This window comes from Rattus norvegicus, chromosome 1 (assembly GCF_021556685.1).
Source record: "Rattus norvegicus strain SHRSP/BbbUtx chromosome 1, alternate assembly SHRSP_T2T, whole genome shotgun sequence".
Lineage (NCBI taxonomy): Eukaryota > Metazoa > Chordata > Mammalia > Rodentia > Muridae > Rattus > Rattus norvegicus.
In genome coordinates, this window is record NC_141534.1 from 20,988,305 (window position 1) to 20,994,304 (window position 6,000).

The window sequence follows — 6,000 nt, forward strand, 5'->3', positions numbered from 1 at the left end:
TTTGCTCTTGAGTTCCAACTGAGTCCTAAAACTTACACTCTTGCTGTTCTGGGCCTTAGTTCTGTCTGGGGCCAAGTATGTCACACCCGACGGCTGACTGGCCACAACTGCTGACAGAGAAACCGTCAACCTAACCATTTTCTAGAAATCAGATAGTCACAGACACCAGTGAGAGGTGGGATCAGAATTCAAGCCTGACCAAGACTGCAGCAACTGGTCCTTTATCCAGAAGCAGAGAGAATACAATGGCTAAGTGAACGCTCATAAGAATGTCCAGAGACCAACAGCAATGTTACCAACAGTGCAACTTTGTGTCCGTGTGGACTCTGGATGAAATACCAGTCATAGCACTTGGAGCATTTACTATTTCTGTATGTCTGCTCCGCAGTTCCTTATATGGAGAAATTGGACCACACTTAGCTCTTTCCTCACAACACCCAGCATGACTGGCACTGGGTACTCAGTATAGATTTGCTGCTCTTATTTTCAACTTTATCACTTTATAATTCCTCCACTGTCTAATCCAGCTTCCCTAGTTTTATTTCTGATGCCGTGACAAACACTCTTAACCAAAAACAACCCGAGGCTGATGGTATTTGGTTTATAATTCCATGTCACAGCCATCATATCAGGGAACTCAAGGCAGGAACTCAAAGAGCTGGTCACATCTGAGTCCTGGTCTAGAGCAGAGAGAAACCGACAAATGCACCCATGCTGCCTGTTTGCTTCTGCTCATCCAGATCTTTTTATTCCAATGCAGTCCAATGCCCAGCCTAGGGAATAGTGTTTCCCACACTGGACTGTATTAATTAACAATCAAGACAATCTTTCACAGACTTGCCCACAGGCCAACCTGATGTAGGCAGTCCCTAATTTAGGCTCTCTTCTCAGGTGATTCTAGGTCATGTTAAGTTGGAAATGATAGCTATCCATCACACAGGCTTTTAAAGAGAGGGAAAAGAGACTCCATATGGTACCATGTACTCATGCACAAAGTTTTAAACTGAGAGACTGATGGTTGATATGAATATAAACAATAAAATCTATTGTTCGGTAGCAATTTGTGAACTGGATATTACTAGCGTCTTCTTGAACTCTGATATTAATTCTTTACAGTGCATTCTCTTTATCTAGCATGTAAATTGGACCTTTATGTACAATAAAAGAAATCATGGAGAGAGAGAATGGAGATGAGATAGGGAGCAAGCCTAATAAATGCTTTACAAAATGACTTTTTATCATATCAACATATTACACATTTCAGTAAAATAGCAACTAACCTCAATTCAACGTTACTTGGAGCTGTCATTGTTGCTTTATTTTATTTTAAAGAGGAAATGTTCTCAAATGAATACACCATATACATGCATGCACGTGCACACACACACACACACATACACACAAGCATGCACAAACATACATGCGCATGTGTGCAGGAGGTGGAAACATTGACTCTGCAAAAGTGTTTTGTTTTCAGATTTTCATCTAATAAAAAAATAAATGTTATGAGGGTCAAAAACGTTCAGTGCCTGGAAAAAACAAAACAAAGTGACTGAACCAAAGGAATCCAATTAGAGATTGATGTCTTAACTTTTTCTTGCCTTAGTTAAACTGATACAACAGATACATTTTGTGTCCTGGTTGACACTGTACTATATATTTTCTCTCTTCACTAAGAACTCTTGAGATACATGCTACTAAATCTCATTGACTTATATGCTCATCCAATCACACAATAAAATGGGTTTGAGCACCTTGATTCACAGGGCATGCAGACACATTTTCATAAGAAGCCATTTGCACCCAGATTGTTTAACTCAAGTGTATACTGAACCCCTAATGAAAGACATTAAGAAAAGACTCTATAGGTCATGCCTCTTATCTCAAGAAATTGAAACTTGAAAACACTTAGCAGTTGAACAACAATGTGAAGTGATATATAGTCAGAGATGCACTCACACCAAACACTGGGAAACCAAAGCTAAAGAGACTCTATGAGGCTTGAGCAAAGGTGAATATGATTATTGGCACAATCATAAGCCAGCTCCGCAGGGTGCCCCATCTGTTCTGCAACTCTATTCTCTTGATCCTTGAAGGAGCACACAAGCAATGCAGAAAAGACTCAACAGAGTCACTGAGACTATTACAGCATGGCGGGTTGTGGTAGCAAGTTGCCATCTAAGTCCTTCTAACCTATATTCTTCCTATGTATTAAGTGGAAGGGTCACTTAAAGACAGGTCAATACCCAAGTGAACCTAGACTATAAGCAAACAGTAACACTATGCATCCATAATAAAAAAAAATACACAAACGGTAAGAAATTCCATTTCAATACAATGACTATTCTCTAGGATAATGAGAATCATTATTGATTAACTTCTAATGTAAACCTAAGGTCAACTTTTGTTCATTCTTAAAAGTATAGAAAAGGTATTTGTAATGCCTTTTAAATAGCTTCGAAGAAATCGTTTTATAGGACTTGGAGACAGCTCCTTCAGTAAACCGCTTACACTTGCCTTGCAGATGGTAGGCGTTGAGTTTGATCTTCAAGCCCTTGAGTTTGATCCTCAGACAAGGTGGTGCACATGCACGCACACACACACACACACACACACACATGCACACACTCACACACTCACACACTCACACATACACTCACACACTCACACATACACTCACACACTCACACACAAATACACACACTCACACACACACTCACACACAAATACATGCACTCTCACACACACTCACATACACTCACACAAATACACACACTCACACACTCACACACACTCACACACATACACACTCACACATACACTCTCACACACACTCACACACATGCACACACACTCACACACACTCACACACATGCACACACACTCACACACACTCACGCGCACTCACACACACATATACTCACACACTCACACATACTCATACACAAATACACACACACTCACATATACACTCACACACTCACACACAAATACACACACTCACACATACTCATACACAAATACACACACACTCACATATACACTCACACACTCACACACAAATACACACACTCACACACACTCACACATATACTCTCACCACACACACACTCACACACACTCACACACACTCACACATATACTCTCACCACACACACTCACACACACGTGCACACACACACTCACACACTCACACACATACACATACACACTCATACACAAATACACACACACTCATACACACATACTCACACACTCACACATACACTCACACACAAATACACATTCACACACATGTGCACACACACACACACGCATCATCATCACAGTACTGGGGAGGTGCAGATGGAAAGATAAGGAGGCTCACCAACCCAACAGTCTATCATCACTGGTGAGCTCCAAGCCAAAGTAAGACCCTGCATCAAAGGAGGCAGATGGCATTCCCAAGAATGATACCTGTTGGGGTTGGGGATTTAGCTCAGTGGTAGAGCGCTTGCCTAGGAAGCGCAAGGCCCTGGGTTCGGTCCCCAGCTCCGAAAAAAAGAACCAAAAAAAAAAAAAAAAAAAAAAGAATGATACCTGTTGTCTAGCTTCCACATGCACACCACATACTCATGTGCAAGCTGGAAAACACACACACACACACACACACAACTGCTACCACCAAACTTTTAGAATGTCTGTTTTAAAAATTCTTTTGAGGGGGGCTGGAGAGATGGCTCAGCGGTTAAGAGCACCCGACTGCTCTTCCAGAGGTCATGAGTTCAATTCCCAGCAACCACATGGTGGCTCACAACCATCTGTAAAGAGATCTGATGCCCTCTTCTGGTGTATCTGAAGACAGCTACAGTGTACTTATATATAATAAATGAATAAATCTTAAAAAAAAAATTCTTTTGAGAACTCAAAAATCAATGTAAAAACTTAAAGATTAATTTTTTAGAATCAGAACTGAAAGCTTCCTTGAATAAACATTACACTTAATTGTTAACTAGTATAGCTACTGTCATGGTCATTACTATTAAATTGAAACTACAGCGTAATCAATGAAACTGCCAACAGAGGCAGGACATGGACTGAATATGCTGTCCTTTAGTCTCCCGATGCTCCACTCAGCACCGAGAGAAGCAGTGGGTCCAAGATGCATTAACAAGTAGCAGCAGTGTCTGTTGCCCTGCAAAATATGGTTAAAAAAAATCCTTCCATGTTAAACACCCATTACAAGCTCTAATTGCGTGAAGTGAAAGTATTTTATGTCGTGACCCTTTAGCATCAATTCATGGCTTTAGCAAATGAAAAATCATGCATTGCATGATGCCTTGAAATGCAGCACGGATGCATTAGTAATGACCCCTGTTCCGAGTCACTGAGCCATTGTGACGGGTCTCCTTATACAGTCTCCTCATCCGGGATACAGCCAAGGAAAACGAGACCACTCAGGAGCTCAGTAACCAGTGAGAAATAAATTGGATTTCACTTACAGGCTTTATCGCTTTTGAGGCTGTAAATGTTCAGTCTTGTTTTCTTCGAAGGACCACTGGAAACAGCGTCTAAATCAACAGGGTAGAGACTTGGTGCTTTTCACTTTGAAACGAGCAAGACTTCCATACAGACTGATGGAGCCTCTTCTCAAGGATGGGATCCTAATCCTACAGCAGAGGAGAGGCAGCCTGTGTCAACAGACCTGCCCTTTCACCCACCCCTCAAACACTACAATGCCTCTAAAGAATTGATGTAAGGTAGAAGAGGACAGACTGAGCCCACTCTCTCCCTAGGGGTGGGGGATCGTACACAGCTATTAGTTTAGAAAGAAATGAAAAGGTCAGTATTTATATACCTTGCTTTTCCTTATATTCCACTCATCTCCAGACTCAGATTCACCCACCTGAGCATGCAGTGTCCAAAGGTGTGTGTACAGCAACTCGGCCCCTTGCCCCCAGTCTTGAGTGTCTTGTTAAAAGAATCGATTTAAAAACCTGCCTAAGTATTCTAGCCTTGGCATTCAAAGTAAGAGTCGACTTTTAAGATATATAGCATATGGACCAAACACCTTCAGAATTGTTTGGTATCCTAGACATGATGCCGATACTAAACGGCCTGTGTAAAAGATGGACCCAAAGGCTGAGAAGCCACCAACTTTAGAGGAAAATTAGAATTAGGGGTTGGAAAAAAAAAAAAAAGATGGTCAGAGAAACAAAGTTCCAAGGCAACAAAACCACAGTAGAACAAAAATGAGCTTCTCAGTCAGTAAAAACTAAAGGCTGTCAGCGACAGAGTGACTGTGGGAGGAGCCATGCTTTAGAGCACCTGGATTGTGAGGTAAAGTGGATTTTAAAACCGTTTAACACAGTGGTGGTGGGGCAGCCCATTTCAACACTGTACACCCTGGCCTGGGGTGGTGTCATGCAGCGTTAATACCAACACTCAGGAGGCAAAGGCAGGCAAATCTCTATGAGTTCCAGGCCAGCCAGGGCCACGTGGCAAGACTGTGTCTCAGAAATAGATAAATAGGGGGAGGAGTTGGAGGAAGGAAATGGAACAGAAGAAAATTAAGTAATTATAGTTTGAGAAAACAAAGAAGTAGAATAAAATTAGAGGCTAAGAAATGAAGACACTGAGATTACATCTAACCCTGATCAGAATGCCGATTCTAGGACGAGGACCAAAGGAGTCTCTCACGACTCCAATGGGCATGGAAACTAGGCCAACTGTTATGAAGAAATAAACACATCTCCTTCCAGATCACTTCAGGGTATGCTCCTGAAGTGACCCAAGTCACGGGGACACTTGCACACTTGTACCTCAATATTCCTTGAGGCACTATTCACAATTGCTAAGCCAGGTACCCAACCACCGAGGAACAGGTAAGGAAAGAATGGTATGTGAGCTCAGTGGACACATCAGCCATGGAGAAGAGTGGGGCGATGTCACTGGTAATAACACGGATGAAGTGAGACACAATCACATTAAGCAAATTAATCCAGTCCTGGAAAGACAAAT